Source organism: Macaca mulatta, chromosome 14 (assembly GCF_049350105.2).
Source record: "Macaca mulatta isolate MMU2019108-1 chromosome 14, T2T-MMU8v2.0, whole genome shotgun sequence".
NCBI classification, from domain to species: Eukaryota; Metazoa; Chordata; class Mammalia; order Primates; family Cercopithecidae; genus Macaca; species Macaca mulatta.
The window spans coordinates 34,396,246-34,410,816 of record NC_133419.1 but is presented as its reverse complement, the minus strand read 5'-3'; positions in this window follow the sequence as shown (position 1 = coordinate 34,410,816).

The window sequence follows — 14,571 nt, the reverse complement described above, 5'->3', positions numbered from 1 at the left end:
TTTTGAAGTCTAATCCTCCAAATAATATTTCCATTGCTTTTCCCAGACATCTTTGGTTATTGTTACCTGAGATCACTTTAAATTATTTATTAACCTTGTGTTGTTTCAGGGCCAAATCTGATAGAGTGTGGGCTTATGGTTATAGATTCATAGGAGAGACATTTCTCTCACTTGTAACCAGAGCCAAGACCTAGAAATGCATATATTCCTATAGCATTTTCTTTCAGAGTTGACTTTTATTTATTTTTCTAGTTTACATACTGGAGGTATTATTCAACAAGGTTTATACTGGCTTTATGTAAGAAGCCAGAAGAGCCGGGCGCGGTGGCTCAAGCCTGTAATCCCAGCACTTTGGGAGGCTGAGACGGGTGGATGACGAGGTCAGGAGATCGAGACCATCCTGGCTAACACGGTGAAACCCCGTCTCTACTAAAAAGACAAAAAACAAAAAAACAAAAAAAAAAAACTAGCCGGGCGAGGTGGCGGGCGCCTGTAGTCCCAGCTACTTGGGAGGCTGAGGCAGGAAAATGGCGTAAACCCGGGAGGCGGAGCTTGCAGTGAGCTGAGATCCGGCCACTGCACTCCAGCCTGGGCCACAGAGCGAGACTCCGTCTCAAAAAAAAAAAAGAAAAAAAAAAAAAAGAAGCCAGAAGTTCCTCAATCCCTTTTCCTCCTATCCTTCTTCTATTTTCCATATCATGCAAGCCTTCTGTATTAGGTCATTCTTGCATTACTATAAATACCTGAGACTGGGTACTTTATATATAAAAAAGATTTAATAGGCTCATAGTTCTGCAGGCTGTACAGGAAGCATAGCATCATCTGCTTCTGGAGACGTCTCAGGAAGCATCTAGTCATGGTGGCAAGCAAAGGGGAAGCAGGCACATCATATGGCAAGAACACGAGAGTCAGTGGAAGATGCCGCACCTTTCAAATGAACAGGTAATCATGTGAACTCAGAATGAGAGCTCACTTATCACAAGGGTATAGTCCAAGCCACTCATGAGGAATCTGCCCCCATAAGCAAAACACCTCCCACCTGGCCCCACCACCAACATTGAGGATAACATTTCAACATGGGATTTGGGCGGGGATAAATATCCAAACTATATCATTCCACCCTTGTGCACCTGCAAATTTCATGTCCTTCTCACATTGTAAAATACAATCATGCCTTCCCAATAATCCCCCAAAGTCTTACTTCATTCCAGTGTTAACTCAAAAGTCCAAAGTCTCACCTGAGACGAGGCAAGTCTCTTCCACTTATGAGCTTGTAAAATCAAAAACAAGTTATTTACTTCCAAGACAAAATGGGGGTATAGGCATTGGATAAACATTCCCATTTCAAAAGAGAGACATGAGCCAAAAGAAAGGGACTATAGGCCCCATGCAAATTCAAAACCCAGCAGGGCAGTCATTAAACCTTAAAGCTCCATAATAATCTCTTTTGACACCATGTCCCACATGCAAGGCACACTGGTGCAAGGGGTAGACTCCCAAGGCCTTAGGCAGCTCCACCCCTCTGGCTTTGCAGAGTTCAGCCACCGCAGCTGTTCTCATGGGCTGGCATTGAGTGCCTGCAGATTTTCCAGGCACAAGGTGTAGGCTGCAGGTGGATCTATCATTCTTGGGTCTGGAAGACAGTGGCCCCCTTCCCACAGCTCCACTAGGCAGTGCCCTGGTGGGGACTCTTTGGAGGAGTTCTAACCCCACATTTCCCCTCTACAATCTCCCAGTACAGATTCTCTGTGAGGGCTCTGCCCCTGCATCAACTTTCTGCCTAGGCAACCCAACTTTCTCATGTATCCTCTGAAATCTAGGCAGAGGCTCCCAAGTATCTTTAACTCTGGCACTCTGTGCACTCACAGGCTTAACACTGCATGGAAGTAGACAAGGCTTATGGCTTGCATTCTTCAAAGTGGCAGCTTGAGCTGTACCTGAGTCCCTTTGAGTCCTGGCTGGAGTTACTGTGGCTGGGATGTGGGAAGCAGTATCTGGAGGCTGTACCTGGTAGTGGAGTCATGGGCCTGGCCCATGAAACCATTCTTCCTTGCTAGGCCTCTGGGCCTGTGGTGGGAGGGGCCACTTTGAAGGTCTCTGCAATGACTTCGAGGCCTTTTCTCCATGGTCTTGGATATTAGCACTTGGCTCACGTTTAGTTACGCAAATTCTCTACCAAGTGGTTGTTCCACAGCCTATTTGAATTCTTCTCCTCCCCCTCCCGCCATAAAAGCTATTTTTCTGTCCCTGCCACATGGCCAGGCTGCAGATTTTCCAAACTTTTTAATCTGCTTCCCTTTTAAATAGAAGTGCCAACTTAAGTTATTTCTTTGCTCCTGCATCTGAGAATGTAGGTTGTTAGAAGCAGCCAGGCTACTTCATGAATGCTTTGCTGCTTAGAAATATATTCTGCCAGATACCCTAAATCATCACTATGAAGTTCAAATTTCCACAGATCCCTAGAGTAGAAGCACAACACAACTAAATATTTTGATAAGGCATGACATGCATGACCTTTGCTGCAGTTTCCAATAAGTTCCTCATTTTCATCTGAGACTTTGGCAACCTGGCCTTCACTGTCACTATCAGAATTTTGCTTACAACCACTTAACCAGTCTCTAAGACATTTCAAACATTCCCTCATCTTCCTTCCTTCTGAGCCTTCCAAGCTCATCTAAACTCTGCCTGTTACCCACTTCTAAAGATGCTTTCACATTTTCTGGTATCTTTGTAGCAATGCCCCACTCCTCAGCACTAATTTTCTATATTAGGCTGTTCTTTCACTGCTATAAAGAAATATCTGAGACTAGGTAATTTATAAGAAAAGAGATTTAATTATTGACTCATTATTCTGTAAGCTGTACAGGAAGCGTAGCAGCATCTGCATCTGGGGAGGTCTCAGGAAGCTTCCAATCATGGTGGAAGACAAAGGAGGATCAGGCACATCACATGGCAAGAACAGCAGGAAGAAAGAGGGAGTGTGTGTGGGGGGTGGTGGAGGCTGGGCAGGTGCCACACACTTTTAAATGAACAGATCTCATGTAAACTCAGAGGAAGAGCTCACTTATCACCAAGGGGATGGCCCAAGCAATTCATGAGGTATCTACCCCCATAATCCAAGCACCTCCCACCAGACCCCACCTCCAACTTTGGTGATTTCATTTCAACATGATATTTAGATGGGGACAAATATCCAAACTGTATCACCTCCCAAGTAGGGTGTTACTTTGAAGGGATAAAGGACTCTAGTAATCTCCAATACTGAGTTTTTTCACCACTTCAAAGTGGTGAAAAAATCAGACTTGAATTTTTTCAAGTCTGTTTCAGACTGAATCCATCAGGTCTGGAATCAGACTTGATGTGACTTAAAGAAAACAAAACACTGCCCTAGGCACTAATCAAAGAAAAATGTGACATATTTTCTCACTTTGAACATGAAATTGTTCTTTTTCTTTGATCTTCTATAGCATTGAAAAATCAAAGCATCTAAAAGAAAAACAAAAAAATAATTAACTGAGGAGAAAAGACAACTACTATCAGAGAACAGGTCATAACAAGATACTTTTACCCAAAGCCATTGCTAGCTACTATATATATTCCCTTTCCCTATCGTTTCTTCCAAATTTCAAGTGTGATGATAGTTTATTTGCACAAATAAGACAGACAGAAGTTATTGTAAACTAGAATGCATGCTCTCTGAGAACAAGACTAATACCTCTGATTCTTTCAGAGAGCCTAGGACATGTCTCTTGGGTGTGGGAGGCCAGATTGTGCCACCCCCAAATATGAAGTATTACTGAGCTAAAGACAATTAAGAGAAGCAAATGCAGGAAAGCTCTCTACTCTCCCTCTATTTGTCTTAAAGCAGGACATAGATTTATACAGACAAAAGGCATCCCACCCCGTTTTCTCCAAGAACAAAGGTTAACCACTAAAGACAACTTTTGACCCTGATTGTCTAGAGATGGTCCTGGAGGAATTTTCATGCATAAGTTTCACTAACCAGCCTTTATCTGCCATTGTTTTGCCTTCTTACAACTTGCTGCTCTTGGGAGACTCAAAGTTCTTTGCCTTTGTCTTGTCACTTCTCTAAAATGTATTGTTCTTTGTTGAAGATGCTGCTGGGACAACTAAGTTTCTCTTCAAAGACTCAACCTCCTGGTCATAAGTTGTAAAAGTTGTAAATCAACCCTACCACTTTCTTCCCCACCTTCTTCTTTTTGCAAATCATACATTTACCTTACTTAGAAAAGTTTAAGTCTCAGTCAATCGGGATCAGCTTAGATTGTGTGGTCCAAGCCCAGCCAATAGGCAAAGGACACAGAAACAGGAACTGCATTAGGATTAAAAGCTCCTTACTCCTTTGTTCGGTGTGCTCTTGCGATTGCATCAGGTGCAAGCAGTACCCTTCTGCAGAAGTAAAGTTGCCTTGCTGAGAAATTTTCTGTCTAAGTGTGGGTTTCTTTTGGCTATGCTGAGCACTTGTTTCCAATAATGCTATATAAGCTAGAATTCAATTCCACTTCCTTGAGAACTACTGATTTTCTAGGTTTCTCCCACGAGATATGAAATATACATATTAATAAACATATGTTTGTTTCCTCTTATTGTCTTTCACTATAGGGATCCATTGGAACAAAGAGCCTGTGATGGTTGAAGAAAAAAATTATTTTTCTTTTCCTATATGGGCATGTAGAAAAGAAAGCAATAAGTATAGATTACTTGATAAAGTATATCATCCAGCCTTTAATAAGAGAAGACAATGTAATGTAGAGATAAAGCACACTGACTATGAGTCAGATATCTTGGGTTCAAATCCAGGCTCAGGTACTTGCTAGAAATATGATCTTAGATGAACCCTCTCTAAGTTCAATTTTTAATTAATTTAATCAATATCTTTGCTTTGAGGAAGTCCTGAGCTAATTTGGGTGAGATAATTGTTATGAGACTCCAGAAAATCTCTCAAGGAAGAAGTTACGGAGAAGTGGGTGCTAACCAGACCCTTGAAAGATGGTGACGAGTTAGACAGTGGGAAAGGAACCTAAGAAACTTTTCACAGAGAATGCTTTTGACTTCCTGATTCCAGAGGAGTTGGGAGAGCTTCTAAAGCCACTTTAGTTTTCAACTTCCTTCCTGATTCATGAGAGTAATGCCAAGTAGTAGTTATATTCCCACCCTCTGGATTCACTGCCTGGGGTCAAGTCATAGAATCATAGTTCTACCTAGTTTGTTGCCTATGTTAAAGAGAAAAGGATGAAAGGTCAGATTTTTTAATCTAAAAAGTGAGAGAGTACCAACTTCCCAGGGTAGTTGAGAGGATTAAGGAAACAACCAATGTAAGTGTCTAATATATTGCAACTGCAGTGAATATTAATTTTTAACTCATTCCTATTAAGATTGTCACGTTCCTTAATGTTTCCTTCTCAAGTCCTGAGTCTCTGGAATATTGCTAACTTGCTTGATCTGCCTTCCTCACCCACCTTTTGCCCTAGGTCGAAGAACATATCCCTGATTAAAGGTTACATCCTGTGAAGACAGACTGTGAAGGCCAGGCCACAATAGTTGGAGAGACAATGCATTTTTTGTTCAGAGCAGCCACCAACAGTGATGACAACAGCCATCAGTGGGCCAAGGTCAAAGATCAGCAGTCCCTCTGTCACTTCATTCTTCTTCTGGCTCCCAGTGGAGTCCATAGGAACTCAATCTCAGTTCTGAAATCTAATCAAAGCTCATCCACCCAGACCCAAGCCAAGGACACCAAAGAACAAATTCATAAGGCAAACAAAGTCTTCACTCAGCCTTCTGCATTTTGTGATTGTAAAAACGTGGTGCAACTGCCAGCTAGATGAGAGACTTTGGAGGAAATGGGTGATTCAAGCCTTGGGAGTGAGGATTAGCAAGAGAGATTGATGAAGATTCTGGACACACTTGGGAAGCACTAGAGTGAGAGCCTGCCATGACTCTCCAGGTGGGCATCTGAGGAAGCTTAAAATGCTGAGCCAAATTAAAAATGGGAAATGAGAGCACAGAGGATGTTTTCGACAAAATTCCTTTCTTGTCTCTGCCTCATGGAAAACAGGAACATCAGCCCTTCCTAGACTCCCCCGGGCATGTGTGCGACATTTGTCCTGGATGCAGCTAGAATCCATCCTTTATGATACAGTTTATTCCTTGATGCCATTGTCTGCTAGGAGATTTCCCAGATACTGAAAGTGTGCAAGCAATACTTTTCAATTACTGTACATACACCCTGACACACCATGTGGCCTTCACCAATTTGCTGCACAATCTATCTTAATAGTAGCCACAAAGCATGCTTCTTGATAGTGTGAACAAAGTCATTTCTCTCTTTTGTTGCTTAGGAATTCTGTTGTAGGCTCAACTTGCTAAGCTAGTTGTGCAGATCAACATATGAGAGAGAGAAGCCTCTCCACTAAATGAGGGTGGGAATGAAAGTGAGTAATGTCTTTGGGGCTCTTGGAATGGGCCTTTGCTGGTGGAGACCCTGCTCAACAAAGAGAAGGGAAGTATCCAGAACAGGGCTAGGCGTGCATCAGCAAAGGGAAACCCAGCAACCACATTAGTATAAATGATTCTGCTATTCTACCTGGCACCCATTCCTCTTAATATGGTAGCTTAATTTGTCTTGGAGAATAATTATGTTTTGAGTGCTGACTATTGCTAAGCATTATGCTCAACACTTTAAATAAATGACTTCACTTAATCCCTACAATAATCTTACAAAACTGATATGATCTTGATTTTGCAGATAAGAGAATTGACATTTGGGCTTTAAAAACTTGGTTAAAAGCTGGAATTCAAACACAGGTCTGTGTGAGTTCAAAACCCATACCTTCAACCATATCATCAACAACCTCAGTTTCCAGAAATACAAAATCGGCACTCTTTCCTCTGCTGAAGTCTGAAGTAATTTCTTAGCAGCTAAGGCTGTCAGAAAGAACCTCTGCAGGACTGTGGCAGGGGATTTGGTCACTTTTTATAGCTCTTGGGATTCATTATGATATATAATTTCTTATTAAATTTCTATAAATCTATATTGCTTCAAGATAAAGTTGTTTTTCCCTGTTGTGACCCATCTTATGTATCATCACTAGAAGAGTCTCACTAAAGTATAGCTCATCTTGTCACTTCTCTGCTCAGAAACCTCCCAAACCTCCTGGTTGTCCCTGGGGCCACAGTCACTCTTGGATGTGCAAAGCAGGCTGCACCCTGCCTTTCCAGGATGACTTTCTATTCTCTGGTTTTCAACCCTGGGGTTTAAACCAGGCTCTGTAGATCTCTAGTGCAGCCAGGATTTTAGACCAGAGTTTTGTTCTAAGCACATTGCGGGTCAATGTAGAATCTTACTTCAAGAAGGGTCCTTTGGTTTCATAAAGATTGGAAAGTGCTTCTCTAACTTGACCATATTGCAATTCGTTTGACAATCCCCTGCCTACACCTCTGCTTAAACTCATCCTTCATGTAAATTGATCTTCCTTCCAACACTGTCTTCTGATATCCATCCTTCAAGGCCTGGTTGGAATGCTACTGCCTCCATGAAGCCTTCCTCAGTAACCCAGACAGAAATCCTTTCCCTCTGCTTTATGTACTTCGACAGCTCTTTTCTTAATACTACTCCTGTAGGACTTGCCACACTAAACCTTGTAGCATGGCTCTTTGTGCCCATCTCATCTCTCCCACCTGACTTCGATGTCCTGTCCTGGGATTGAGCAGGCAGAAATCATATGTCTTCATTATGCCTGTGTGTTACCCTAGCATCTAACACTATGTCTTGATCATGCCAGGAATTTAATAAATATGCATTGATATAAACCGAATTAATATTGATTATTGGGCATCGTTTCAAAAAATGGCTCTGGTAAGTTGTCTGGTTGGTGAACACCATCTTTATTTCTTTGAAGCCAAGTGCTATGGGGACAAAAAAATAAAGCAAAATGTGCCCACCCCTATAAGACTTTCTCGTTCATAGTGATAAGGCAGTAAGTGTTGCTTTCATTTTCTTCCTTCAGCTCAAGACATCTTTGTCCAGGTATGAAATTGGTGCTTTGGTGTTTTTGTTTTTGTTTTTACAAATATTCTTCAGGATATTTCTTTCTCCAATTAGAAGGCCTGTTGAGGGCCAGGCAGGGCGATCGCTGGTATATAGACCGAAATCACTCATGGCTTCAATTTTGTCTCCCTCCAAGTTTCCAAACTCCTTAAGTATGTAGGGGACAAGGGAGAGCTTTCCCTTTGGCCTTTTGAAGGTTTGCTGAAAAATCAACTCATAAAAGGCAGATTAATTGGTGAAAAGACATAAAAATGTATTAAATGTGTGTACACGGGAGCATTCAGAATGAAGATTGACAGATACAGGAGAAAGTGTCCATTTTTATGCTTAGGTTAAAGTATGAACAGCTGTGTAGAAATATGATTAGACAAAAAGGATATGACCTAATGCTAGTGGACTAAGTGGGGATACCAAGTGAGGCTGGTCTGTCTAGGTCCTTCTTGGCTTCTCTGGGCAGCTTTCCTTCCTTCTGGGTGTGGGGCAGGCCCTTCTCTAGAATGGGGAGTCTTATGACCTACAATTAAACAAGGTAGGTCAGATAATTAATTTTAGGGCAGTTTTTACATTGAAAGGCAGAGGGAAAATTAGAGCAATACTTTTGTGTTTTATGGTGCGCTTGTGGGCAAAGAGGTTCTAGTTTCTATGGCCCACCTTGGGGAAAAGGGATTATAGTTTCTATGGCTAAAGCTAGCCTCAGGGGAGAACGGGACTGAGAGACAAGAGGGAAGGAGAAGGTCAAAAAGTCACTTGCTTCTGAGGCCTTCATTTCCAACAAGCACAACAGTGGCTTCCATTTTACTTGTATCCTCGCTAGTGTGTCTGGAATTGGTGGGTTCTTGGTCTCACTGACTGCAAGAATGAAGCCACGGACCCTCGCAGTGAGTGTTACAGTTCTTAAAGATGGTGTGTCCAGAGTTTGTTCCTTCAGACATTCAGATGTGTCTGGAACTTCTTCCTTCTGGTGGGTTCGTGGCCTCACTCTCAGGAGTGAAGCTGCAGACCTTCGTGGTGAGCATTACAGCTCTTAAACGCACGCATCTGGAGTTGTCCGTTCTTCCTGGTGGGTTCGTGGTCTTGTTGGCTTTAGGAGTGAAGCTGAAGACCTTCGTGGTGAGTGTTACAGCTCATAGAGACAGTGTGGACCCAGCGTGAGCAGCAGCAAGATTTATTGCAAAGAGCAAAATAACAAACCTTACACAGTGTGGAACTGGACCTCGGTTGCCGCTGGCTACCTCGGGCAGCCTGCGTTTATTCCCTTATCTGACCCCACCCACATCCTGCTGATTGGTCCATTTTACAGAGAGCTGATTGGACCATTTTGACAGGGTTCTGATTGGTGCATTTACACTCCTCTAGCTAGACATAAAAGTTCTCCAAGTTGCCACTAGGTTAGCTAGATACAGAGTACCAATTGGTGTATTCACAAACCCTGAGCTAGACACAGACTGCTGATTGGTGCATTTTCAATCCTTGAGCTAGACTCAGTGCTAGACAGAGAAGTTCTCCAAGTCCCCTCTAGGTTAGCTAGATACAGAGTGCTGACTGGTGCACATACCATCCTCCAGGTAGATATAAAAGTTCTCCAAGTCCCCATCCAGTTCAGGAGCCCAGCTGGCTTCACCCAGTGGATCGTGCACCAGTGCTGCAGGCAGGGCTACCCGCCATTCCCGAGCTGCACCTGCATTCCTCAGACCTTGGTCTGTGGATGCGACCGGGCGCCATGGAGCAGGGGGCGGTGCCCGTTGGGGAGGCTCAGGCCGCGCGGGAGCCCACTGCAGCGGGGGAGCTCAGACATGGCGGGCTGCCCCGCGGGGAGGCAGCTAAACCCGGCGAGTGCAGCACCGGCGGGCCGGCACTGCTGGGGGACACGACGCAACCTCCGCACCTCCTGGCCCGGGTGCTAAGCCCCTCACTGCCCTGGGCCGGCGGCGCAGCCGACCGCTCTGTGCGCGCTCCGTGTGCGCGCCCGCGCGCCCGCGCGCCCGCCGGAACTCGCACTGACCCGCCAGCGCCACACGCAGCCCCGGTTACGCCCGCACCTCTCCCTCCACACCTCCCCGCAAGCAGAGGGAGGCAACTCCAGCCTCAGGCAGCCCAGAGAGGGGCTCCCACAGTGCCGTGGCGGGCTGAAGGGCTCCTCAAGCGCCGCCAGAGTGGACGCTGAGGCCGAGGAGGGGCCGAGAGCGAAGGCTGCTAGCACGTTGTCACCTCTGACTAGCATCTCTCCGTCTATATGGGCACACAACGTGAGTCCTGAAATAGTATAGCAGCGACTCCCCACTCTGAATTCCACTGTGCTATGTCTCTCCCCTCCGACTCTCATCACTTTCTACCTTTTAAAGTTACGTGTATGTGCATGTTTCACTTTTCCCTCTACACTGCAGATTTTTCTGAGGTAGAATTTATGCATTCTCAAAACCTACTACTTAGCAATCAGTGTCTGTTCAATAGACAGATAAATGACTAAATAAATTGGGGGAGGCACCTAATATTGGGAATAATAGAGAGAAAAATTTATTCTAAGCAGGAAAAGGAGGTAGATGATTATAGTGGCTCCTGATTTCAATACAAAAACCTAGCATATTCTTGGGGCACATGTATACTTATTTGTAGGCACAGCATCAGTGTCTAATGGACAGAACCAAAAGATATATGAGAGAACCTATGGAATATTCATTTTGGCTGTCATTGACTACAAAAGGCTTCTAAGAAAAGCCATTCTGATAAATAATAATGATAATAATATCTAATGTTTATTGATCTCTTGCTATGGGCCAGCCACTATGCTAAGAGCTTATGCATGTTATTTCATTTAATCTTCCCAATAACCCCATAAGATAGATGCCATTTTTACCCTTTTAAAACTATAGCTTCATAAGAGGTTAAATAAAGTACTCAAGGTCTCAAGACAGGAAGTGGTAGAGCTGGGATGCCAATCCAGTTGATACAATGTCAGAGACTAAACTTGTGACCTCTGCTACGAAGACTCTCATTTATAAAATTTCCTTGCCAGAAGCTGCTAGAATCTCCAGTCCCGTTTGCAAGGTTGTCTTTGACAAAAATTAAGAAAAACTTTGTTGCATAATGTACACTGTTTCCTGTACATCCATCCAAGGGTATCTAATTAAAGAAAAATGATAAGACCTTTTGATACATAATAGTGCATTTGGGAACATCCCTGGTGAGGGTAAAATACCAAATATTTCCTGTACAGTTTGGTTCTCGTATTTACTGGTGGTCAATAAATGTTAATTTAATTGAATACTTTCAATTTGGCTTGCACAGCCCAAAGTTGCTTCTGGGTGGCGGTTTTTGGACGCTATTTGCTCTGGTGGTGACTTAAAGCAGAAGGCCAGAATCAGCATAACAATAGAGACTGGAATCTGGGAATATAAGGAAGGGAATAACTTTGAATTTTATGTTATAGAGGATCCCTTGCAAACATTTTAAGACTTTCAGTTTAGAGGTCACTATATTCACTTTCTTCAGAAGTCATTTTTGTTTAGTCAGCAAATACCTTTTTAGTGCTAGGCACTGCTATGCATCCCCCTGACGATATAGTGGTAAGCAGGGCAGCCAGGTTCTCTACCCTAGCTTTCAGTCTAGAGGGGGAGACAAGTCTTAAACAGGTAATGGTCCTGTGTAATTGAAGCAATAACAACAGAAACATAGGGTGCTGTAGAAGCACATTGCAGGGGGTAACTGACCCAGGTCTATAAAGTCAAGAAAAACTTTCTAAAGATCTAGGATCTTAGAGTAAAATGTTTAAAGAACTGAACATTTTTAAACAAAAATGATAAATATTATTTCTTAAAGCATATAGTTATTAAAGCTATTTTTATTAAATTTGAAAGATGGCAGGAGGTCTTCAAAATGTACTCTTGGCCAAATTGCTAGTTATCTAAACAGAACAAGGGCCACAGCTGAGAGGTTGTGTTAAAGAAAAAAATATTCATGATGCTTGTTAAAGGGCAGTGAGACTGACTTTATTCAGGACCATTGCAATAGAAGTAGGACAACTGAGATGGGGTTCTGCGGTGCAAGAGAGAGGTGACTGTACTTCTAGAGGTGAAAGGAGCTTTTTCCTTTTTCCCTCTGAAGGTTTGGTAATTTGAGTCTATGAAATAAACTGACAGTAAACAGATTAACAGGAGAAATGGAATACAAATGTATTATATGCACATGTGCATGGGAGCCACACAAAATATGATACTCAAAGAAGGGCCAGATGGTTGAAGCTTAAATAGCATTTTGAGCTATAGAAAGAGGCTCCTGGAGGGTAGTGGTGCCAAGCTACAGGAGGGTGAGGGGAGAAACTGCACTGCAAACAAAGGTTGTCTTATTACGCAGATAAAACCTTCTGAGGGTTACTACCCTCAGAAGAATAGGTGAAAAGTCTATCTGGCAATGTATCCTGGGCCTGGAGGCCTTTAGTCTCCTCTCCTGCATAGGAATTAATCTTCTCTGGTTAATGTAGTTTCCAGGGAAAGAGTTTACAAAAATTGCATGCCTTATGGAGGAGGGACTTCTCTTAATCAGATGAGGAAAAACTCAGAGAAAACCCCTCCTTGCACTTCAGGAGAGAAACAGGACTGAGGGGAGAGGGAGATCAGAGAGACTTTGTTTCTGATGCTGCTTCTTTGGATCAAAGTCCCCAGCATGTCAAAGCACCATACTCTGGGGTATTGTTTTCTGAGTCCAGTAGCCTCAACTCTGAGTACAACAAAGAAAAGTGGAAATTTATAGCCAAGAAGCAGAGTTGTGGGGGGTGGAGAGGCTCAGTGCAAAAACTGGTAAGAGGAAACATTAGGGATAAGAGGGGGATAGTAGCTAAAGCAACCTAATGGGATTCTCACTGAAGTCAGGCCAGACCAGGGTGACATCACCTGGGGGATTGTGGAGCATGATATTAAAGGTGATCAAAGATGGAGAATAGCTGAACTGACTTAGCAGTGTTCTTGCTAGAACTAGACAATGCGGAGATGAACACAGAAGTCCAAAAATAGAAGACTAATTGAAAAAAAGAGTTCAGAAAATAATGAGTAGAGTTTGGTCAAGGAGAAACCTTTGTCATTTAACAGGCACAGCTGTGCTCCCACTGGAGGAGGGATTCTTCAGGAAGCCTTCCTTTCCTCATCCAAACTACTTCCATTTCCTTAACCCAGAAATGCTGAATGCTGGAAGAGGGCTGCCATGGTTTGAATGTTTGTCTCCTTCAAAACTCATTTGACATTTTAACTGTTATCATAACAGTACTGGGAGCTGAGGGCCATGAGGGTTCCACCTCCATGGTGGGATTTGTACTGTTTGGAAGGGTGCCTTTAGCCTCCACTTGCTCCGTCTCTCACTCTCTCACCTTCTGCCATGTGATGATGTGGCCAGAAGACACTTGCTAGGTGCCGTCACCTTGATACTGAACTTTTCAGCTTCCAGAACTATGAGCCAATAAATTTCTGTTCATTATAAATTACCCAGGCTATGGTATTCTGTGATAGTAGCACAAAACAGACTAAAACAAGGTCTTTATTGTGTTTCTAAATCTGGCCTAAATGATATCAAGTAGCCTGTTAATTTTTTATATAGATACCCTTTGTGTCACATTTTCTGCTGGCTTATGTGTCTTTTAATCACACCTCACAGCAATGGGAGCTACTTGACAGGGTGCCACTGTACCAACTTTTTCATCCTTGGATGCAATTTCAGAACGGTACTCCATCAAAAGGAGCAGCAGGATTCTATTAGGACATCTCTTATCTAATACAGAAACACAGTTCTTTCACCACCGAATTTTCCAGTTCACAAATGCAAAAAGTTTCAATACTATTACAACCACATAGTTCAATGTGATTCAAAACCTATTTTTAAAACAGTAGACTGGATTCATCTTTAATACATAGACCGAGTTTTCCATGTGTTCATATGCCACCTAGTGGGCTATATTACATATAAAATGTAAAACTGATCTTTTGAATTATAATCTAGCATTTTCTTCTTAAAATTTGAGGTCCAAGTGACAAACCTTAGTCAGTAAAATCTCTAAATTTAAAAGGTGACGTTACATATTCAGCATAGAGTCAGTGTGAAAGAGACCAAAATTTGGAATTCCTTTTAAACATTTCGTTTGTGGAGATGTATCTACATCAAAAGGTTTAGGTTTGAGTTACCATTGACAGTAGTGGAAAGACAAACTGGTGAAAAATAAAAGTAGCCTATTTTATCTAAGGGGGCTAAGGTGTGGAGCAAATAGAAAAATGACTTCACAATTCCAAGTAGCTGACAATTAAAGATACATGATGTTTCACAACCTCTTGAAGGATTAGGCATTTTTAAGGCACCTCTATGTTAGATTAAAGCTGATGTTCAAAAACTATTTATTGACTGTTTACCATGTGCTGAGCACTAAGCTAGGGGCTGAGACAAAAGAACGGGCAAAACTGAAGGGAACTCCTGCCCTAAACAAGAGAGATGCTACTTCAGAACACTCTGGATTTTGCCACTGA